This window comes from Aotus nancymaae, unplaced genomic scaffold (assembly GCF_030222135.1).
Source record: "Aotus nancymaae isolate 86718 unplaced genomic scaffold, 86718_ANA_hifiasm-v0.15.2.pri h1tg000099l, whole genome shotgun sequence".
NCBI classification, from domain to species: Eukaryota; Metazoa; Chordata; class Mammalia; order Primates; family Aotidae; genus Aotus; species Aotus nancymaae.
Window position 1 is genome coordinate 1,135,175 of NW_026988514.1, and position 25,244 is coordinate 1,160,418.

Genomic DNA, 25,244 nt, shown 5'->3' on the forward strand with positions numbered 1-25,244 from the left:
AAGCAGATATTTTTCTGTACAGCCTATGGTCCCATTCACTCGGGAATATCCCAACGCAGCTCCTAGAAGAAACGTGTTTCTGACTCGCTGAATCTCAACATAGATTCAACTCTCTTAGGTGAACGAACGCACAGCAGAACAGTTTCAAGGAAACGTTTCTCCTGAGTTTTAGACGAAGTTTCCTGCTGTTTAGTACGTATGCCGGCATTGGGTTGGAAATACCGGTTTTGGGATTCTGCACAGAAAGGGTTTGCAAACCGCTGAATCCACACGTGAGTTTAACTCTGTCTGTTGAATGCACACATTGACAACCATTCAGTTAGATAGCTCCGTTTTGGTTTTAGAAGCAGATATTTCTCTGTACAGCCTATGGTCCCATTCACTCGGGAATATCCCAACGCAGCTCCTAGAAGAAACGTGTTTCTGACTCGCTGAATCTCAACATAGATTCAACTCTCTTAGGTGAACGAACGCACAGCAGAGCAGTTTCAAGGAAACGTTTCTCCTGAGTTTTAGACGAAGTTTCCTGCTCTTTAGTACGTATGCCGGCATTGGGCTGGAAATACCGGTTTTGGGATTCTGCACAGAAAGGGTTTGCAAGCCGCTGAATCCACACTTGAGTTTAACTCTGTCAGTTGAATGCACACATTGACAACCATTCAGTTAGATAGCTCCATTTTGTATTTAGAAGCAGATATTTTTCTGTACAGCCTATGGTCCCATTCACTCGGGAATATCCCAACGCAGCTCCTAGAAGAAACGTGTTTCTGACTCGCTGAATCTCAACATAGATTCAACTCTCTTAGGTGAACGAACGCACAGCAGAACAGTTTCAAGGAAACGTTTCTCCTGAGTTTTAGACGAAGTTTCCTGCTGTTTAGTACGTATGCCGGCATTGGGTTGGAAATACCGGTTTTGGGATTCTGCACAGAAAGGGTTTGCAAACCGCTGAATCCACACGTGAGTTTAACTCTGTCTGTTGAATGCACACATTGACAACCATTCAGTTAGATAGCTCCGTTTTGGTTTTAGAAGCAGATATTTCTCTGTACAGCCTATGGTCCCATTCACTCGGGAATATCCCAACGCAGCTCCTAGAAGAAACGTGTTTCTGACTCGCTGAATCTCAACATAGATTCAACTCTCTTAGGTGAACGAACGCACAGCAGAGCAGTTTCAAGGAAACGTTTCTCCTGAGTTTTAGACGAAGTTTCCTGCTGTTTAGTACGTATGCCGGCATTGGGCTGGAAATACCGGTTTTGGGATTCTGCACAGAAAGGGTTTGCAAACCGCTGAATCCACACGTGAGTTTAACTCTGTCTGTTGAATGCACACATTGACAACCATTCAGTTAGATAGCTCCGTTTTGGTTTTAGAAGCAGATATTTCTCTGTACAGCCTATGGTCCCATTCACTCGGCAATATCCCAACGCAGCTCCTAGAAGAAACGTGTTTCTGACTCGCTGAATCTCAACATAGATTCAACTCTCTTAGGTGAACGAACGCACAGCAGAGCAGTTTCAAGGAAACGTTTCTCCTGAGTTTTAGACGAAGTTTCCTGCTGTTTAGTATGTATGCCGGCATTGGGCTGGAAATACCGGTTTTGGGATTCTGCACAGAAAGGGTTTGCAAACCGCTGAATCCACACGTGAGTTTAACTCTGTCAGTTGAATGCACACATTGACAACCATTCAGTTAGATAGCTCCGCTTTGGTTTTAGAAGCAGATATTTCTCTGTACAGCCTATGGTCCCATTCACTCGGGAATATCCCAACGCAGCTCCTAGAAGAAACGTGTTTCTGACTCGCTGAATCTCAACATAGATTCAACTCTCTTAGGTGAACGAACGCACAGCAGAGCAGTTTCAAGGAAACGTTTCTCCTGAGTTTTAGACGAAGTTTCCTGCTGTTTAGTACGTATGCCGGCATTGGGCTGGAAATACCGGTTTTGGGATTCTGCACAGAAAGGGTTTGCAAACCGCTGAATCCACACGTGAGTTTAACTCTGTCTGTTGAATGCACACATTGACAACCATTCAGTTAGATAGCTCCGTTTTGGTTTTAGAAGCAGATATTTCTCTGTACAGCCTATGGTCCCATTCACTCGGGAATATCCCAACGCAGCTCCTAGAAGAAACGTGTTTCTGACTCGCTGAATCTCAACATAGATTCAACTCTCTTAGGTGAACGAACGCACAGCAGAGCAGTTTCAAGGAAACGTTTCTCCTGAGTTTTAGACGAAGTTTCCTGCTGTTTAGTACGTATGCCGGCATTGGGCTGGAAATACCAGTTTTGGGATTCTGAACAGAAAGGATTTGCTAACCGCTGAATTCTCAAGTGAGTTTATCTCTGTCAGTTGAATGCACACATTGACAACCATTCAGTTAGATAGCTCCGTTTTGGTTTTAGAAGCAGATATTTCTCTGTACAGCCTATGGTCCCATTCACTCGGGAATATCCCAACGCAGCTCCTAGAAGAAACGTGTTTCTGACTCGCTGAATCTCAACATAGATTCAACTCTCTTAGGTGAACGAACGCCCAGCAGAGCAGTTTCAAGGAAACGTTTCTCCTGAGTTTTAGACGAAGTTTCCTGCTGTTTAGTACGTATGCCGGCATTGGGCTGGAAATACCGGTTTTGGGATTCTGCACAGAAAGTGTTTGCAAGCCGCTGAATCCACACGTGAGTTTAACTCTGTCAGTTGAATGCACACATTGACAACCATTCAGTTAGATAGCTCCGTTTTGGTTTTAGAAGCAGATATTTCTCTGAACAGCCTATGGTCCCATTCACTCAGGAATATCCCAACGCAGCTCCTAGAAGAAACGTGTTTCTGACTCGCTGAATCTCAACATAGATTCAACTCTCTTAGGTGAACGAATGCACAGCAGAGCAGTTTCAAGGAAACGTTTCTCCTGAGTTTTAGACGAAGTTTCCTGCTCTTTAGTACGTATGCCGGCATTGGGCTGGAAATACCGGTTTTGGGATTCTGCACAGAAAGGGTTTGCAAACCGCTGAATCCACACGTGAATTTAACTCTGTCTGTTGAATGCACACATTGACAACCATTCAGTTAGATAGCTCCGTTTTGGTTTTAGAAGCAGATATTTCTCTGTACAGCCTATGGTCCCATTCACTCGGGAATATCCCAACGCAGCTCCTAGAAGAAACGTGTTTCTGACTCGCTGAATCTCAACATAGATTCAACTCTCTTAGGTGAACGAACGCACAGCAGAGCAGTTTCAAGGAAACGTTTCTCCTGAGTTTTAGACGAAGTTTCCTGCTGTTTAGTACGTATGCCGGCATTGGGCTGGAAATACCGGTTTTGGGATTCTGCACAGAAAGGGTTTGCAAACCGCTGAATCCACACGTGAGTTTAACTCTGTCTGTTGAATGCACACATTGACAACCATTCAGTTAGATAGCTCCGTTTTGGTTTTAGAAGCAGATATTTCTCTGTACAGCATATGGTCCCATTCACTCGGGAATATCCCAACGCAGTTCCTAGAAGAAACGTGTTTCTGACTCGCTGAATCTCAACATAGATTCAACTCTCTTAGGTGAACGAACGCACAGCAGAGCAGTTTCAAGGAAACGTTTCTCCTGAGTTTTAGACGAAGTTTCCTGCTGTTTAGTACGTATGCCGGCATTGGGCTGGAAATACCGGTTTTGGGATTCTGAACAGAAAGGATTTGCAAACCGCTGAATTCACAAGTGAGTTTATCTCTGTCAGTTGAATGCACACATTGACAACCATTCAGTTAGATAGCTCCGTTTTGGTTTTAGAAGCAGATATTTCTCTGTACAGCCTATGGCCCCATTCCCTCGGGAATATCCCAACGCAGCTCCTAGAAGAAACGTGTTTCTGACTCGCTGAATCTCAACATAGATTCAACTCTCTTAGGTGAACGAACGCCCAGCAGAGCAGTTTCAAGGAAACGTTTCTCCTGAGTTTTAGACGAAGTTTCCTGCTCTTTAGTACGTATGCCGGCATTGGGCTGGAAATACCGGTTTTGGGATTCTGCACAGAAAGGGTTTGCAAGCCGCTGAATCCACACGTGAGTTTAACTCTGTCAGTTGAAGGCACACATTGACAACCATTCAGTTAGATAGCTCCGTTTTGGTTTTAGAAGCAGATATTTCTCTGTACAGCCTATGGTCCCCTTCACTCGGTAATATCCCAACGCAGCTCCTAGAAGAAACGTGTTTCTGACTCGCTGAATCTCAACATAGATTCAACTCTCTTAGGTGAACGAACGCACAGCAGAGCAGTTTCAAGGAAACGTTTCTCCTGAGTTTTAGACGAAGTTTCCTGCTGTTTAGTACGTATGCCGGCATTGGGCTGGAAATACCGGTTTTGGGATTCTGCACAGAAAGGGTTTGCAAACCGCTGAATCCACACGTGAGTTTAACTCTGTCTGTTGAAGACACACATTGACAACCATTCAGTTAGATAGCTCCGTTTTCGTTTTAGAAGCAGATATTTCTCTGTACAGCCTGTGGTCCCATTCACTCGGGAATATCCCAACGCAGCTCCTAGAAGAAACGTGTTTCTGACTCGCTGAATCTCAACATAGATTCAACTCTCTTAGGTGAACGAACGCACAGCAGAGCAGTTTCAAGGAAACGTTTCTCTTGAGTTTTAGACGAAGTTTCCTGCTGTTTAGTACGTATGCCGGCATTGGGCTGGAAATACCGGTTTTGGGATTCTGCACAGAAAGGGTTTGCAAACCGCTGAATCCACACGTGACTTTAACTCTGTCAGTTGAATGCACACATTGACAACCATTCAGTTAGATAGCTCCGTTTTGGTTTTAGAAGCAGATATTTCTCTGTACAGCCTATGGTCCCATTCACTCGGGAATATCCCAACGCAGCTCCTAGAAGAAACGTGTTTCTGACTCGCTGAATCTCAACATAGATTCAACTCTCTTAGGTGAACGAACGCACAGCAGAGCAGTTCCAAGGAAACGTTTCTCCTGAGTTTTAGACGAAGTTTCCTGCTGTTTAGTACGTATGCCGGCATTGGGCTGGAAATACCGGTTTTGGGATTCTGCACAGAAAGGGTTTGCAAACCGCTGAATCCACACGTGAGTTTAACTCTGTCTGTTGAATGCACACATTGACAACCATTCAGTTAGATAGCTCCGTTTTGGTTTTAGAAGCAGATATTTCTCTGTACAGCCTATGGTCCCATTCACTCGGGAATATCCCAACGCAGCTCCTAGAAGAAACGTGTTTCTGACTCGATGAATCTCAACATAGATTCAACTCTCTGAGGTGAACGAACGCACAGCAGAGCAGTTTCAAGGAAACGTTTCTCCTGAGTTTTAGACGAAGTTTCCTGCTGTTTAGTATGTATGCCGGCATTGGGCTGGAAATACCGGTTTTGGGATTCTGCACAGAAAGGATTTGCAAACCGCTGAATCCACACCGTGAGTTTAACTCTGTCTGTTGAATGCACACATTGACAACCATTCAGTTAGATAGCTCCGTTTTGGTTTTAGAAGCAGATATTTCTCTGTACAGCCTATGGTCCCATTCACTCGGGAATATCCCAACTCAGCTCCTAGAAGAAACGTGTTTCTGACTCGCTGAATCTCAACATAGATTCAACTCTCTTAGGTGAACGAACGCACAGCAGAGCAGTTTCAAGGAAACGTTTCTCCTGAGTTTTAGACGAAGTTTCCTGCTCTTTAGTACGTATGCCGGCATTGGGCTGGAAATACCGGTTTTGGGATTCTGCACAGAAAGGGTTTGCAAGCCGCTGAATCCACACTTGAGTTTAACTCTGTCAGTTGAATGCACACATTGACAACCATTCAGTTAGATAGCTCCATTTTGTATTTAGAAGCAGATATTTCTCTGTACAGCCTATGGTCCCATTCACTCGGGAATATCCCAACGCAGCTCCTAGAAGAAACGTGTTTCTGACTCGCTGAATCTCAACATAGATTCAACTCTCTTAGGTGAACGAACGCACAGCAGAGCAGTTTCAAGGAAACGTTTCTCCTGAGTTTTAGACGAAGTTTCCTGCTGTTTAGTACGTATGCCGGCATTGGGTTGGAAATACCGGTTTTGGGATTCTGCACAGAAAGGGTTTGCAAACCGCTGAATCCACACGTGAGTTTAACTCTGTCTGTTGAATGCACACATTGACAACCATTCAGTTAGATAGCTCCGTTTTGGTTTTAGAAGCAGATATTTCTCTGTACAGCCTATGGTCCCATTCACTCGGGAATATCCCAACGCAGCTCCTAGAAGAAACGTGTTTCTGACTCGCTGAATCTCAACATAGATTCAACTCTCTTAGGTGAACGAACGCACAGCAGAGCAGTTTCAAGGAAACGTTTCTCCTGAGTTTTAGACGAAGTTTCCTGCTGTTTAGTACGTATGCCGGCATTGGGCTGGAAATGCCGGTTTTGGGATTCTGCACAGAAAGGGTTTGCAAACCGCTGAATCCACACGTGAGTTTAACTCTGTCTGTTGAATGCACACATTGACAACCATTCAGTTAGATAGCTCCGTTTTGGTTTTAGAAGCAGATATTTCTCTGTACAGCCTATGGTCCCATTCACTCGGGAATATCCCAACGCAGCTCCTAGAAGAAACGTGTTTCTGACTCGCTGAATCTCAACATAGATTCAACTCTCTGAGATGAACGAACGCACAGCAGAGCAGTTTCAAGGAAACGTTTCTCCTGAGTTTTAGACGAAGTTTCCTGCACTTTAGTACGTATGCCGGCATTGGGCTGGAAATACCGGTTTTGGGATTCTGCACAGAAAGGGTTGGCAAACCGCTGAATCCACACGTGAGTTTAACTCTGTCAGTTGAATGCACACATTGACAACCATTCAGTTAGATAGCTCCGTTTTGGTTTTAGAAGCAGATATTTCTCTGTACAGCCTATGGTCCCATTCACTCGGGAATATCCCAACGCAGCTCCTAGAAGAAACGTGTTTCTGACTCGCTGAATCTCAACATAGATTCAACTCTCTTAGGTGAACGAACGCACAGCAGAGCAGTTTCAAGGAAACATTTCTCCTGAGTTTTAGACGAAGTTTCCTGTTGTTTAGTACGTATGCCGGCATTGGGCTGGAAATACCGGTTTCGGGATTCGGCACAGAAAGGGTATGCAAACCGCTGAATCCACACGTGAGTTTAACTCCATCAGATGAATGCACACATTGACAACCATTCAGTTAGATAGCTCCGTTTTGGTTTAAGATGCAGATATTTCTCTGTACAGCCTATGGTCCCATTCACTCGGGAATATCCCATCGTAGCTCCTAGAAGAAAGGTGTTTCTGACTCGCTGAATCTAAACATAGATTCAACTGTCTTAGGTGAATGAATGCACAGCAGAGCAGTTTCAAGGAAGCGTTTCTCCTGAGTTTTAGACGAAGTTTACTGCTCTTTCTTACGTATGTCGGCATTGGGCTGGAAATGCCGGTTTTGGGATTCTGCACAGAAAGGTTCCGCAAACCGCTGAATCCACAGGTGAGTTTAACTCCGTCAGTTGAATGCACAAATTGACAACCATTCAGTTAGATAGCTCCGTTTTGGTTTTAGAAGCAGATATTTCTCTGTACAGCCTATGGTCTCATTCACTCGGGAATATCCCAACGCAGCTCCTAGAAGAAACGTGTTTCTGACTCGCTGAATCTCAACATAGGTTCAACTCTCTTAGGTGAATGAACGCACAGCAGAGGAGTTACATGGAAACGTTTCTCCTGAGTTTTAGACGAAGTTTACTGCTGTTTCGTACGTATGTTGGAACTGGGCTGGAAATGCCGGTTTTGGGATTCTGCACAGAAAGGGTTTGCAAACCGCTGAATCCACACTTGAGTTTAACTCCGTCAGTTGAATGCACACATGGACAACCACTTATGTAGATAGCTCCGTTTTGGTTTTGGAAGCAGATATTTCTCTGTACAACCTATGGTCCCATTCACTCGGGAATATCCCAACGCAGTTCCTAGAAGAAACGTGTTTCTGATTCGCTGAATCTCAATATAGGTTCAACTCTCTTAGTTGAAAGAACGCACAGCAGAGCAGTTTCAAGGAATCGTTTCTCCTGAGTTTTAGACGAAGTTTCCTGCTGTTTAGTACGTATGCCGGCATTGGGCTGGAAATACCGGTTTTGGGATTCTGCACAGAAAGGGTTTGCAAACCGCTGAATCCACACGTGAGTTGAACTCTGTCTGTTGAAGGCACACATTGACAACCATTCAGTTAGATAGCTCCGTTTTGGTTTTAGAAGCAGATATTTCTCTGTACAGCCTATGGTCCCATTCACTCGGGAATATCCCAACGCAGCTCCTAGAAGAAACGTGTTTCTGACTCGCTGAATCTCAACATAGATTCAACTCTCTTAGGTGAACGAACGCACAGCAGAGCAGTTTCAAGGAAACGTTTCTCCTGAGTTTTAGACGAAGTTTCCTGCTCTTTAGTACGTATGCCGGCATTGGGCTGGAAATACCGGTTTTGGGATTCTGCACAGAAAGGGTTGGCAAACCGCTGAATCCACACGTGAGTTTAACTATGTCAGTTGAAGGCACACATTGACAACCATTCAGTTAGATAGCTCCGTTTTGGATTTAGAAGCAGATATTTCTCTGTACAGCCTATGGTCCCATTCACTCGGGAATATCCCAACGCAGCTCCTAGAAGAAACGTGTTTCTGACTCGCTGAATCTCAACATAGATTCAACTCTCTTAGGTGAACGAACGCACAGCAGAGCAGTTTCAAGGAAACGTTTCTCCTGAGTTTTAGACGAAGTTTCCTGCTGTTTAGTACGTATGCCGGCATTGGGCTGGAAATGCCGGTTTTGGGATTCTGCACAGAAAGGGTTTGCAAACCGCTGAATCCACACGTGAGTTTAACTCTGTCTGTTGAATGCACACCTTGAAAACCATTCAGTTAGATAGCTCCGTTTTCGTTTTAGAAGCAGATATTTCTCTGTACAGCCTATGGTCCCATTCACTCGGGAATATCCCAACGCAGCTCCTAGAAGAAACGTGTTTCTGACTCGCTGAATCTCAACATAGATTCAACTCTCTTAGGTGAACGAACGCACAGCAGAGCAGTTTCAAGGAAACGTTTCTCCTGAGTTTTAGATGAAGTTTCCTGCTGTTTAGTACGTATGCCGGCATTGGGTTGGAAATACCGGTTTTGGGATTCTGCACAGAAAGGGTTTGCAAACCGCTGAATCCACACGTGAGTTTAACTCTGTCTGTTGAATGCACACATTGACAACCATTCAGTTAGATAGCTCCGTTTTGGTTTTAGAAGCAGATATTTCTCTGTACAGCCTATGGTCCCATTCACTCGGGAATATCCCAACGCAGCTCCTAGAAGAAAGGTGTTTCTGACTCGCTGAATCTAAACATAGATTCAACTCTCTTAGGTGAACGAACGCACAGCAGAGCAGTTTCAAGGAAACGTTTCTCCTGAGTTTTAGACGAAGTTTCCTGCTGTTTAGTACGTATGCCGGCATTGGGCTGGAAATACCGGTTTTGGGATTCTGCACAGAAAGGGTTTGCAAACCGCTGAATCCACACGTGAGTTTAACTCTGTCTGTTGAATGCACACATTGACAACCATTCAGTTAGATAGCTCCGTTTTGGTTTTAGAAGCAGATATTTCTCTGTACAGCCTATGGTCCCATTCACTCGGGAATATCCCAACGCAGCTCCTAGAAGAAACGTGTTTCTGACTCGCTGAATCTCAACATAGATTCAACTCTCTGAGGTGAACGAACGCACAGCAGAGCAGTTTCAAGGAAACGTTTCTCCTGAGTTTTAGACGAAGTTTCCTGCACTTTAGTACGTATGCCGGCATTGGGCTGGAAATACCGGTTTTGGGATTCTGCACAGAAAGGGTTGGCAAACCGCTGAATCCACACGTGAGTTTAACTCTGTCAGTTGAATGCACACATTGACAACCATTCAGTTAGATAGCTCCGTTTTGGTTTTAGAAGCAGATATTTCTCTGTACAGCCTATGGTCCCATTCACTCGGGAATATCCCAACGCAGCTCCTAGAAGAAACGTGTTTCTGACTCGCTGAATCTCAACATAGATTCAACTCTCTTAGGTGAACGAACGCACAGCAGAGCAGTTTCAAGGAAACATTTCTCCTGAGTTTTAGACGAAGTTTCCTGTTGTTTAGTACGTATGCTGGCATTGGGCTGGAAATACCGGTTTCGGGATTCGGCACAGAAAGGGTATGCAAACCGCTGAATCCACACGTGAGTTTAACTCCATCAGATGAATGCACACATTGACAACCATTCAGTTAGATAGCTCCGTTTTGGTTTAAGATGCAGATATTTCTATGTACAGCCTATGGTCCCATTCACTCGGGAATATCCCATCGTAGCTCCTAGAAGAAAGGTGTTTCTGACTCGCTGAATCTAAACATAGATTCAACTGTCTTAGGTGAATGAATGCACAGCAGAGCAGTTTCAAGGAAGCGTTTCTCCTGAGTTTTAGACGAAGTTTACTGCTCTTTCGTACGTATGTCGGCATTGGGCTGGAAATACCGGTTTTGGGATTCTGCACAGAAAGGTTCCGCAAACCGCTGAATCCACAGGTGAGTTTAACTCCGTCAGTTGAATGCACAAATTGACAACCATTCAGTTAGATAGCTCCGTTTTGGTTTTAGAAGCAGATATTTCTCTGTACAGCCTATGGTCTCATTCACTCCGGAATATCCCAACGCAGCTCCTAGAAGAAACGTGTTTCTGACTCGCTGAATCTCAACATAGGTTCAACTCTCTTAGGTGAATGAACGCACAGCAGAGGAGTTACATGGAAACGTTTCTCCTGAGTTTTAGACGAAGTTTACTGCTGTTTCGTACGTATGTTGGAACTGGGCTGGAAATGCCGGTTTTGGGATTCTGCACAGAAAGGGTTTGCAAACCGCTGAATCCACACTTGAGTTTAACTCCGTCAGTTGAATGCACACATGGACAACCACTTATGTAGATAGCTCCGTTTTGGTTTTGGAAGCAGATATTTCTCTGTACAGCCTATGGTCCCATTCACTCGGGAATATCCCAACGCAGTTCCTAGAAGAAACGTGTTTCTGATTCGCTGAATCTCAATATAGGTTCAACTCTCTTAGTTGAAAGAACGCACAGCAGAGCAGTTTCAAGGAATCGTTTCTCCTGAGTTTTAGACGAAGTTTCCTGCTGTTTAGTACGTATGCCGGCATTGGGCTGGAAATACCGGTTTTGGGATTCTGCACAGAAAGGGTTTGCAAACCGCTGAATCCACACGTGAGTTGAACTCTGTCTGTTGAAGGCACACATTGACAACCATTCAGTTAGATAGCTCCGTTTTGGTTTTAGAAGCAGATATTTCTCTGTACAGCCTATGGTCCCATTCACTCGGGAATATCCCAACGCAGCTCCTAGAAGAAACGTGTTTCTGACTCGCTGAATCTCAACATAGATTCAACTCTCTTAGGTGAACGAACGCACAGCAGAGCAGTTTCAAGGAAACGTTTCTCCTGAGTTTTAGACGAAGTTTCCTGCTGTATAGTACGTATGCCGGCATTGGGCTGGAAATACCGGTTTTGGGATTCTGCACAGAAAAAGTTGGCAAACCGCTGAATCCACACGTGAGTTTAACTATGTCAGTTGAAGGCACACATTGACAACCATTCAGTTAGATAGCTCCGTTTTGGATTTAGAAGCAGATATTTCTCTGTACAGCCTATGGTCCCATTCACTCGGGAATATCCCAACGCAGCTCCTAGAAGAAACGTGTTTCTGACTCGCTGAATCTCAACATAGATTCAACTCTCTTAGGTGAACGAACGCACAGCAGAGCAGTTTCAAGGAAACGTTTCTCCTGAGTTTTAGACGAAGTTTCCTGCTGTTTAGTACGTATGCCGGCATTGGGCTGGAAATACCGGTTTTGGGATTCTGCACAGAAAGGGTTTGCAAACCGCTGAATCCACACGTGAGTTTAACTCTGTCTGTTGAATGCACACATTGACAACCATTCAGTTAGATAGCTCCGTTTTGGTTTTAGAAGCAGATATTTCTCTGTACAGCCTATGGTCCCATTCACTCGGGAATATCCCAACGCAGCTCCTAGAAGAAACGTGTTTCTGACTCGCTGAATCTCAACATAGATTCAACTCTCTGAGGTGAACGAACGCACAGCAGAGCAGTTTCAAGGAAACGTTTCTCCTGAGTTTTAGACGAAGTTTCCTGCACTTTAGTACGTATGCCGGCATTGGGCTGGAAATACCGGTTTTGGGATTCTGCACAGAAAGGGTTGGCAAACCGCTGAATCCACACGTGAGTTTAACTCTGTCAGTTGAATGCACACATTGACAACCATTCAGTTAGATAGCTCCGTTTTGGTTTTAGAAGCAGATATTTCTCTGTACAGCCTATGGTCCCATTCACTCGGGAATATCCCAACGCAGCTCCTAGAAGAAACGTGTTTCTGACTCGCTGAATCTCAACATAGATTCAACTCTCTTAGGTGAACGAACGCACAGCAGAGCAGTTTCAAGGAAACATTTCTCCTGAGTTTTAGACGAAGTTTCCTGTTGTTTAGTACGTATGCCGGCATTGGGCTGGAAATACCGGTTTCGGGATTCGGCACAGAAAGGGTATGCAAACCGCTGAATCCACACGTGAGTTTAACTCCATCAGATGAATGCACACATTGACAACCATTCAGTTAGATAGCTCCGTTTTGGTTTAAGATGCAGATATTTCTCTGTACAGCCTATGGTCCCATTCACTCGGGAATATCCCATCGTAGCTCCTAGAAGAAAGGTGTTTCTGACTCGCTGAATCTAAACATAGATTCAACTGTCTTAGGTGAATGAATGCACAGCAGAGCAGTTTCAAGGAAGCGTTTCTCCTGAGTTTTAGACGAAGTTTACTGCTCTTTCGTACGTATGTCGGCATTGGGCTGGAAATGCCGGTTTTGGGATTCTGCACAGAAAGGTTCCGCAAACCGCTGAATCCACAGGTGAGTTTAACTCCGTCAGTTGAATGCACAAATTGACAACCATTCAGTTAGATAGCTCCGTTTTGGTTTTAGAAGCAGATATTTCTCTGTACAGCCTATGGTCTCATTCACTCGGGAATATCCCAACGCAGCTCCTAGAAGAAACGTGTTTCTGACTCGCTGAATCTCAACATAGGTTCAACTCTCTTAGGTGAATGAACGCACAGCAGAGGAGTTACATGGAAACGTTTCTCCTGAGTTTTAGACGAAGTTTACTGCTGTTTCGTACGTATGTTGGAACTGGGCTGGAAATGCCGGTTTTGGGATTCTGCACAGAAAGGGTTTGCAAACCGCTGAATCCACACTTGAGTTTAACTCCGTCAGTTGAATGCACACATGGACAACCACTTATGTAGATAGCTCCGTTTTGGTTTTGGAAGCAGATATTTCTCTGTACAGCCTATGGTCCCATTCACTCGGGAATATCCCAACGCAGTTCCTAGAAGAAACGTGTTTCTGATTCGCTGAATCTCAATATAGGTTCAACTCTCTTAGTTGAAAGAACGCACAGCAGAGCAGTTTCAAGGAATCGTTTCTCCTGAGTTTTAGACGAAGTTTCCTGCTGTTTAGTACGTATGCCGGCATTGGGCTGGAAATACCGGTTTTGGGATTCTGCACAGAAAGGGTTTGCAAACCGCTGAATCCACACGTGAGTTGAACTCTGTCTGTTGAAGGCACACATTGACAACCATTCAGTTAGATAGCTCCGTTTTGGTTTTAGAAGCAGATATTTCTCTGTACAGCCTATGGTCCCATTCACTCGGGAATATCCCAACGCAGCTCCTAGAAGAAACGTGTTTCTGACTCGCTGAATCTCAACATAGATTCAACTCTCTTAGGTGAACGAACGCACAGCAGAGCAGTTTCAAGGAAACGTTTCTCCTGAGTTTTAGACGAAGTTTCCTGCTGTATAGTACGTATGCCGGCATTGGGCTGGAAATACCGGTTTTGGGATTCTGCACAGAAAAAGTTGGCAAACCGCTGAATCCACACGTGAGTTTAACTATGTCAGTTGAAGGCACACATTGACAACCATTCAGTTAGATAGCTCCGTTTTGGATTTAGAAGCAGATATTTCTCTGTACAGCCTATGGTCCCATTCACTCGGGAATATCCCAACGCAGCTCCTAGAAGAAACGTGTTTCTGACTCGCTGAATCTCAACATAGATTCAACTCTCTTAGGTGAACGAACGCACAGCAGAGCAGTTTCAAGGAAACGTTTCTCCTGAGTTTTAGACGAAGTTTCCTGCTGTTTAGTACGTATGCCGGCATTGGGCTGGAAATGCCGGTTTTGGGATTCTGCACAGAAAGGGTTTGCAAACCGCTGAATCCACACGTGAGTTTAACTCTATCTGTTGAATGCACACCTTGAAAACCATTCAGTTAGATAGCTCCGTTTTCGTTTTAGAAGCAGATATTTCTCTGTACAGCCTATGGTCCCATTCACTCGGGAATATCCCAACGCAGCTCCTAGAAGAAACGTGTTTCTGACTCGCTGAATCTCAACATAGATTCAACTCTCTAAGGTGAACGAACGCACAGCAGAGTAGTTTCAAGGAAACGTTTCTCCTGAGTTTTAGACGAAGTTTCCTGCTGTTTAGTACGTATGCCAGCATTGGGCTGGAAATACCGGTTTTGGGATTCTGCACAGAAAGGGTTTGCAAACCGCTGAATCCACACGTGAGTTTAACTCTGTCAGTTGAATGCACACATTGACAACCATTCAGTTAGATAGCTCCGTTTTGGTTTTAGAAGCAGATAGTTCTCTGTACAGCCTATGGTCCCATTCACTCGGGAATATGCCAAGACAACTCCGAGAAGAAACGTGGTTCTGATTCGCTGGATCTCAACATAGATTAAACTCTCTTTGGTGAATGAAACCACAGCAGAGTAGTTTCAGGGAAACGTTTCTCCTGAGATTTAGACGAAGTTTACTGCTGTTTGGTACGTATTCCGGCATTGGCCTGGAAATGCCGGTTTCGGGATTCGGAACAGAAAGGTTTTGCAAACCGCTGAATCCACACGTGAGTTTAACTCCATCAGATGAATGCACACATTGACAAACATTCAGTTAGATAGCTCCGTTTTGGTTTAAGATGCAGATATTTCTCTGTACAGCCTATGGTCCCATTCACTCGGGAATATCCCATCATAGCTCCAAGAAGAAAGGTGTTTCTGACTCGCTGAATCTCAACATAGATTCAACTCTCTTAGGTGAACGAACGCACAGCAGAGCAGTTTCAAGGAAACGTTTCTCCTGAGTTTTAGACGAAGTTTCCTGCTCTTTAGTACGTATGCCCGCATTGGGCTGGAAATACCGGTTTTGGGATTCTGCACAGAAAGGGTTTGCAAGCCGCTGAATCCACACGTGAGTTTATCTCTGTCAGTTGAAGGCACACATTGACAACCATTCAGTTAGATAGCTCCGTTTTGGTTTTAGAAGCAGATATTTCTCTGTACAGCCTATGGTCTCATTCACTCGGGAATATCCCAACGCAGCTCCTAGAAGAAACGTGTTTCTGACTCGCTGAATCTCAACATAGGTTCAACTCTCTTAGGTGAATGAACGCACAGCAGAGGAGTTACATGGAAACGTTTCTCCAGAGTTTTAGACGAAGTTTACTGCCGTTTCGTACGTATGTTGGAACTGGGCTGGAAATGCCGGTTTTGGGATTCTGCACAGAAAGGGTTTGCAAACCGCTGAATCCACACGTGAGTTTAACTCCATCAGTTGAATGCACACATGGACAACCACTCAGTTAGATAGCTCCGTTTTGGTTTTAGAAGCAGATATTTCTCTGTACAGCCTATGGTCCCATTCACTCGGGAATATCCCAACGCAGCTCCTAGAAGAAACGTGTTTCTGACTCGCTGAATCTCAACATAGATTCAACTCTCTTAGGTGAACGAACGCACAGCAGAGCAGTTTCAAGGAAACGTTTCTCCTGAGTTTTAGACGAAGTTTCCTGCTGTTTAGTACGTATGCCGGCATTGGGCTGGAAATACCGGTTTTGGGTTTCTGCACAGAAAGGGTTTGCAAACCGCTGAATCCACACGTGAGTTTAACTCTGTCTGTTGAATGCACACATTGACAACCATTCAGTTAGATAGCTCCGTTTTGGTTTTAGAAGCAGATATTTCTCTGTACAGCCTATGGTCCCATTCACTCGGGAATATCCCAACGCAGCTCCTAGAAGAAACGTGTTTCTGACTCGCTGAATCTCAACATAGATTCAACTCTCTGAGGTGAACGAACGCACAGCAGAGGAGTTTCAAGGAAACGTTTCTCCTGCGTTTTAGACGAAGTTTCCTGCTCTTTAGTACGTATGCCGGCATTGGGCTGGAAATACCGGTTTTGGGATTCTGCACAGAAAGGGTTGGCAAACCGCTGAATCCACACGTGAGTTTAACTCTGTCAGTTGAAGGCACACATTGACAACCATTCAGTTAGATAGCTCCGTTTTGGTTTTAGAAGCAGATATTTCTCTGTACAGCCTATGGTCCCATTCACTCGGGATTATCCCACGCAGCTCCTAGAAGAAACGTGTTTCTGACTCGCTGAATCTCAACATAGATTCAACTCTCTTAGGTGAACGAACGCACAGCAGAACAGTTTCAAGGAAACGTTTCTCCTGAGTTTTAGACGAAGTTTCCTGCTGTTTAGTACGTATGCCGGCATTGGGCTGGAAATACCGGTTTTGGGATTCTGCACAGAAAGGGTTTGCAAACCGCTGAATCCACACGTGAGTTTAACTCTGTCTGTTGAATGCACACATTGACAACCATTCAGTTAGATAGCTCCGTTTTGGTTTTAGAAGCAGATATTTCTCTGTACAGCCTATGGTCCCATTCACTCGGGAATATCCCAACGCAGCTCCTAGAAGAAACGTGTTTCTGACTCGCTGAATCTCAACATAGATTCAACTCTCTTAGGTGAACGAACGCACAGCAGAGCAGTTTCAAGGAAACGTTTCTCCTGAGTTTAAGACAAAGTTTCCTGCTCTTTAGTACGTATGCCGGCATTGGGCTGGAAATACCGGTTTTGGGATTCTGCACAGAAAGGGTTTGCAAGCCGCTGAATCCACACTTGAGTTTAACTCTGTCAGTTGAATGCACACATTGACAACCATTCAGTTAGATAGCTCCATTTTGTATTTAGAAGCAGATATTTCTCTGTACAGCCTATGGTCCCATTCACTCGGGAATATCCCAACGCAGCTCCTAGAAGAAACGTGTTTCTGACTCGCTGAATCTCAACATAGATTCAACTCTCTTAGGTGAACGAACGCACAGCAGAGCAGTTTCAAGGAAACGTTTCTTCTGAGTTTTAGACGAAGTTTCCTGCTGTTTAGTACGTATGCCGGCATTGGGTTGGAAATACCGGTTTTGGGATTCTGCACAGAAAGGGTTTGCAAACCGCTGAATCCACACGTGAGTTTAACTCTGTCTGTTGAATGCACACATTGACAACCATTCAGTTAGATAGCTCCGTTTTGGTTTTAGAAGCAGATATTTCTCTGTACAGCCTATGGTCCCATTCACTCGGGAATATCCCAACGCAGCTCCTAGAAGAAACGTGTTTCTGACTCGCTGAATCTCAACATAGATTCAACTCTCTTAGGTGAACGAACGCACAGCAGAGCAGTTTCAAGGAAACGTTTCTCCTGAGTTTTAGACGAAGTTTCCTGCTGTTTAGTACGTATGCCGGCATTGGGCTGGAAATACCGGTTTTGGGTTTCTGCACAGAAAGGGTTTGCAAACCGCTGAATCCACACGTGAGTTTAACTCTGTCTGTTGAATGCACACATTGACAACCATTCAGTTAGATAGCTCCGTTTTGGTTTTAGAAGCAGATATTTCTCTGTACAGCCTATGGTCCCATTCACTCGGGAATATCCCAACGCAGCTCCTAGAAGAAACGTGTTTCTGACTCGCTGAATCTCAACATAGATTCAACTCTCTGAGGTGAACGAACGCACAGCAGAGGAGGTTCAAGGAAACGTTTCTCCTGCGTTTTAGACGAAGTTTCCTGCTCTTTAGTACATATGCCGGCATTGGGCTGGAAATACCGGTTTTGGGATTCTGCACAGAAAGGGTTGGCAAACCGCTGAATCCACACGTGAGTTTAACTCTGTCAGTTGAAGGCACACATTGACAACCATTCAGTTAGATAGCTCCGTTTTGGTTTTAGAAGCAGATATTTCTCTGTACAGTCTATGGTCCCATTCACTCGGGATTATCCCACGCAGCTCCTAGAAGAAACGTGTTTCTGACTCGCTGAATCTCAACATAGATTCAACTCTCTTAGGTGAACGAACGCACAGCAGAGCAGTTTCAAGGAAACATTTCTCCTGAGTTTTAGACGAAGTTTCCTGTTGTTTAGTACGTATGCCGGCATTGGGCTGGAAATACCGGTTTCGGGATTCGGCACAGAAAGGGTTTGCAAACCGCTGAATCCACACGTGAGTTTAACTCCATCAGATGAATGCACACATTGACAAACATTCAGTTAGATAGCTCCGTTTTGGTTTAAGATGCAGATATTTCTCTGTACAGCCTATGGTCCCATTCACTCGGGAATATCCCATCGTAGCTCCTAGAAGAAAGGTGTTTCTGACTCGCTGAATCTAAACATAGATTCAACTGTCTTAGGTGAATGAATGCACAGCAGAGCAGTTTCAAGGAAGCGTTTCTCCTGAGTTTTAGACGAAGTTTACTGCTCTTTCGTACGTATGTCGGCATTGGGCTGGAAATGCCGGTTTTGGGATTCTGCACAGAAAGGTTCCGCAAACCGCTGAATCCACAGGTGAGTTTAACTCCGTCAGTTGAATGCACACATTGACAACCATTCAGTTAGATAGCTCCGTTTTGGTTTTAGAAGCAGATATTTCTCTGTACAGCCTATGGTCTCATTCACTCGGGAATATCCCAACGCAGCTCCTAGAAGAAACGTGTTTCTGACTCGCTGAATCTCAACATAGGTTCAACTCTCTTAGGTGAATGAACGCACAGCAGAGGAGTTACATGGAAACGTTTCTCCTGAGTTTTAGACGAAGTTTACTGCTGTTTCGTACGTATGTTGGAACTGGGCTGGAAATGCCGGTTTTGGGATTCTGCACAGAAAGGGTTTGCAAACCGCTGAATCCACACGTGAGTTTAACTCCGTCAGTTGAATGCACACATGGACAACCACTTATGTAAATAGCTCCGTTTTGGTTTTGGAAGCAGATATTTCTCTGTACAGCCTATGGTTCCATTCACTCGGGAATATCCCAACGCAGTTCCTAGAAGAAACGTGTTTCTGATTCGCTGAATCTCAATATAGGTTCAACTCTCTTAGTTAAAAGAACGCACAGCAGAGCAGTTTCAAGGAATCGTTTCTCCTGAGTTTTAGACGAAGTTTCCTGCTGTTTAGTACGTATGCCGGCATTGGGCTGGAAATACCGGTTTTGGGATTCTGCACAGAAAGGGTTTGCAAACCGCTGAATCCACACGTGAGTTTAACTCTGTCTGTTGAAGGCACACATTGACAACCATTCAGTTAGATAGCTCCGTTTTGGTTTTAGAAGCAGATATTTCTCTGTACAGCCTATGGTCCCATTCACTCGGGAATATCCCAACGCAGCTCCTAGAAGAAACGTGTTTCTGACTCGCTGAATCTCAACATAGATTCAACTCTCTTAGGTGAACGAACGCACAGCAGAGCAGTTTCAAGGAAACGTTTCTCCTGAGTTTTAGACGAAGTTTCCTGCTCTTTAGTACGTATGCCGGCATTGGGCTGGAAATACCGGTTTTGGGATTCTGCACAGAAAGGGTTGGCAAACCGCTGAATCCACACGTGAGTTTAACTATGTCAGTTGAAGGCACACATTGACAACCATTCAGTTAGATAGCTCCGTTTTGGATTTAGAAGCAGATATTTCTCTGTACAGCCTATGGTCCCATTCACTCGGGAATATCCCAACGCAGCTCCTAGAAGAAACGTGTTTCTGACTCGCTGAATCTCAACATAGATACAACTCTCTTAGGTGAACGAACGCACAGCAGAGCAGTTTCAAGGAAACGTTTCTCCTGAGTTTTAGACGAAGTTTCCTGCTGTTTAGTACGTATGCCGGCATTGGGCTGGAAATGCCGGTTTTGGGATTCTGCACAGAAAGGGTTTGCAAACCGCTGAATCCACACGTGAGTTTAACTCTGTCTGTTGAATGCACACCTTGAAAACCATTCAGTTAGATAGCTCCGTTTTCGTTTTAGAAGCAGATATTTCTCTGTACAGCCTATGGTCCCATTCACTCGGGAATATCCCAACGCAGCTCCTAGAAGAAACGTGTTTCTGACTCGCTGAATCTCAACATAGATTCAACTCTCTTAGGTGAACGAACGCACAGCAGAGCAGTTTCAAGGAAACGTTTCTCCTGAGTTTTAGACGAAGTTTCCTGCTGTTTAGTACGTATGCCGGCATTGGGTTGGAAATACCGGTTTTGGGATTCTGCACAGAAAGGGTTTGCAAACCGCTGAATCCACACGTGAGTTTAACTCTGTCTGTTGAATGCACACATTGACAACCATTCAGTTAGATAGCTCCGTTTTGGTTTTAGAAGCAGATATTTCTCTGTACAGCCTATGGTCCCATTCACTCGGGAATATCCCAACGCAGCTCCTAGAAGAAAGGTGTTTCTGACTCGCTGAATCTAAACATAGATTCAACTCTCTTAGGTGAACGAACGCACAGCAGAGCAGTTTCAAGGAAACGTTTCTCCTGAGTTTTAGACGAAGTTTCCTGCTGTTTAGTACGTATGCCGGCATTGGGCTGGAAATACCGGTTTTGGGATTCTGCACAGAAAGGGTTTGCAAACCGCTGAATCCACACGTGAGTTTAACTCTGTCTGTTGAATGCACACATTGACAACCATTCAGTTAGATAGCTCCGTTTTGGTTTTAGAAGCAGATATTTCTCTGTACAGCCTATGGTCCCATTCACTCGGGAATATCCCAACGCAGCTCCTAGAAGAAACGTGTTTCTGACTCGCTGAATCTCAACATAGATTCAACTCTCTGAGGTGAACGAACGCACAGCAGAGCAGTTTCAAGGAAACGTTTCTCCTGAGTTTTAGACGAAGTTTCCTGCACTTTAGTACGTATGCCGGCATTGGGCTGGAAATACCGGTTTTGGGATTCTGCACAGAAAGGGTTGGCAAACCGCTGAATCCACACGTGAGTTTAACTCTGTCAGTTGAATGCACACATTGACAACCATTCAGTTAGATAGCTCCGTTTTGGTTTTAGAAGCAGATATTTCTCTGTACAGCCTATGGTCCCATTCACTCGGGAATATCCCAACGCAGCTCCTAGAAGAAACGTGTTTCTGACTCGCTGAATCTCAACATAGATTCAACTCTCTTAGGTGAACGAACGCACAGCAGAGCAGTTTCAAGGAAACATTTCTCCTGAGTTTTAGACGAAGTTTCCTGTTGTTTAGTACGTATGCCGGCATTGGGCTGGAAATACCGGTTTCGGGATTCGGCACAGAAAGGGTATGCAAACCGCTGAATCCACACGTGAGTTTAACTCCATCAGATGAATGCACACATTGACAACCATTCAGTTAGATAGCTCCGTTTTGGTTTAAGATGCAGATATTTCTCTGTACAGCCTATGGTCCCATTCACTCGGGAATATCCCATCGTAGCTCCTAGAAGAAAGGTGTTTCTGACTCGCTGAATCTAAACATAGATTCAACTGTCTTAGGTGAATGAATGCACAGCAGAGCAGTTTCAAGGAAGCGTTTCTCCTGAGTTTTAGACGAAGTTTACTGCTCTTTCGTACGTATGTCGGCATTGGGCTGGAAATGCCGGTTTTGGGATTCTGCACAGAAAGGTTCCGCAAACCGCTGAATCCACACGTGAGTTTAACTCTGTCTGTTGAATGCACAAATTGACAACCATTCAGTTAGATAGCTCCGTTTTGGTTTTAGAAGCAGATATTTCTCTGTACAGCCTATGGTCTCATTCACTCGGGAATATCCCAACGCAGCTCCTAGAAGAAACGTGTTTCTGACTCGCTGAATCTCAACATAGGTTCAACTCTCTTAGGTGAATGAACGCACAGCAGAGGAGTTACATGGAAACGTTTCTCCTGAGTTTTAGACGAAGTTTACTGCTGTTTCGTACGTATGTTGGAACTGGGCTGGAAATGCCGGTTTTGGGATTCTGCACAGAAAGGGTTTGCAAACCGCTGAATCCACACTTGAGTTTAACTCCGTCAGTTGAATGCACACATGGACAACCACTTATGTAGATAGCTCCGTTTTGGTTTTGGAAGCAGATATTTCTCTGTACAGCCTATGGTCCCATTCACTCGGGAATATCCCAACGCAGTTCCTAGAAGAAACGTGTTTCTGATTCGCTGAATCTCAATATAGGTTCAACTCTCTTAGTTGAAAGAACGCACAGCAGAGCAGTTTCAAGGAATCGTTTCTCCTGAGTTTTAGACGAAGTTTCCTGCTGTTTAGTACGTATGCCGGCATTGGGCTGGAAATACCGGTTTTGGGATTCTGCACAGAAAGGGTTTGCAAACCGCTGAATCCACACGTGAGTTGAACTCTGTCTGTTGAAGGCACACATTGACAACCATTCAGTTAGATAGCTCCGTTTTGGTTTTAGAAGCAGATATTTCTCTGTACAGCCTATGGTCCCATTCACTCGGGAATATCCCAACGCAGCTCCTAGAAGAAACGTGTTTCTGACTCGCTGAATCTCAACATAGATTCAACTCTCTTAGGTGAACGAACGCACAGCAGAGCAGTTTCAAGGAAACGTTTCTCCTGAGTTTTAGACGAAGTTTCCTGCTGTATAGTACGTATGCCGGCATTGGGCTGGAAATACCGGTTTTGGGATTCTGCACAGAAAAAGTTGGCAAACCGCTGAATCCACACGTGAGTTTAACTATGTCAGTTGAAGGCACACATTGACAACCATTCAGTTAGATAGCTCCGTTTTGGATTTAGAAGCAGATATTTCTCTGTACAGCCTATGGTCCCATTCACTCGGGAATATCCCAACGCAGCTCCTAGAAGAAACGTGTTTCTGACTCGCTGAATCTCAACATAGATTCAACTCTCTTAGGTGAACGAACGCACAGCAGAGCAGTTTCAAGGAAACGTTTCTCCTGAGTTTTAGACGAAGTTTCCTGCTGTTTAGTACGTATGCCGGCATTGGGCTGGAAATGCCGGTTTTGGGATTCTGCACAGAAAGGGTTTGCAAACCGCTGAATCCACACGTGAGTTTAACTCTGTCTGTTGAATGCACACCTTGAAAACCATTCAGTTAGATAGCTCCGTTTTCGTTTTAGAAGCAGATATTTCTCTGTACAGCCTATGGTCCCATTCACTCGGGAATATCCCAACGCAGCTCCTAGAAGAAACGTGTTTCTGACTCGCTGAATCTCAACATAGATTCAACTCTCTAAGGTGAACGAACGCACAGCAGAGTAGTTTCAAGGAAACGTTTCTCCTGAGTTTTAGACGAAGTTTCCTGCTGTTTAGTACGAATGCCAGCATTGGGCTGGAAATACCGGTTTTGGGATTCTGCACAGAAAGGGTTTGCAAACCGCTGAATCCACACGTGAGTTTAACTCTGTCAGTTGAATGCACACATTGACAACCATTCAGTTAGATAGCTCCGTTTTGGTTTTAGAAGCAGATAGTTCTCTGTACAACCTATGGTCCCATTCACTCGGGAATATGCCAAGACAACTCCGAGAAGAAACGTGGTTCTGATTCGCTGGATCTCAACATAGATTAAACTCTCTTTGGTGAATGAAACCACAGCAGAGTAGTTTCAGGGAAACGTTTCTCCTGAGATTTAGACGAAGTTTACTGCTGTTTGGTACGTATTCCGGCATTGGCCTGGAAATGCCGGTTTCGGGATTCGGAACAGAAAGGTTTTGCAAACCGCTGAATCCACACGTGAGTTTAAATCCATCAGATGAATGCACACATTGACAAACATTCAGTTAGATAGCTCCGTTTTGGTTTAAGATGCAGATATTTCTCTGTACAGCCTATGGTCCCATTCACTCGGGAATATCCCATCATAGCTCCAAGAAGAAAGGTGTTTCTGACTCGCTGAATCTCAACATAGATTCAACTCTCTTAGGTGAACGAACGCACAGCAGAGCAGTTTCAAGGAAACGTTTCTCCTGAGTTTTAGACGAAGTTTCCTGCTCTTTAGTACGTATGCCCGCATTGGGCTGGAAATACCGGTTTTGGGATTCTGCACAGAAAGGGTTTGCAAGCCGCTGAATCCACACGTGAGTTTATCTCTGTCAGTTGAAGGCACACATTGACAACCATTCAGTTAGATAGCTCCGTTTTGGTTTTAGAAGCAGATATTTCTCTGTACAGCCTATGGTCTCATTCACTCGGGAATATCCCAACGCAGCTCCTAGAAGAAACGTGTTTCTGACTCGCTGAATCTCAACATAGGTTCAACTCTCTTAGGTGAATGAACGCACAGCAGAGGAGTTACATGGAAACGTTTCTCCAGAGTTTTAGACGAAGTTTACTGCCGTTTCGTACGTATGTTGGAACTGGGCTGGAAATGCCGGTTTTGGGATTCTGCACAGAAAGGGTTTGCAAACCGCTGAATCCACACGTGAGTTTAACTCCATCAGTTGAATGCACACATGGACAACCACTCAGTTAGATAGCTCCGTTTTGGTTTTAGAAGCAGATATTTCTCTGTACAGCCTATGGTCCCATTCACTCGGGAATATCCCAACGCAGCTCCTAGAAGAAACGTGTTTCTGACTCGCTGAATCTCAACATAGATTCAACTCTCTTAGGTGAACGAACGCACAGCAGAGCAGTTTCAAGGAAACGTTTCTCCTGAGTTTTAGACGAAGTTTCCTGCTGTTTAGTACGTATGCCGGCATTGGGCTGGAAATGCCGGTTTTGGGATTCTGCACAGAAAGGGTTTGCAAACCGCTGAATCCACACGTGAGTTTAACTCTGTCTGTTGAATGCACACCTTGAAAACCATTCAGTTAGATAGCTCCGTTTTCGTTTTAGAAGCAGATATTTCTCTGTACAGCCTATGGTCCCATTCACTCGGGAATATCCCAACGCAGCTCCTAGAAGAAACGTGTTTCTGACTCGCTGAATCTCAACATAGATTCAACTCTCTAAGGTGAACGAACGCACA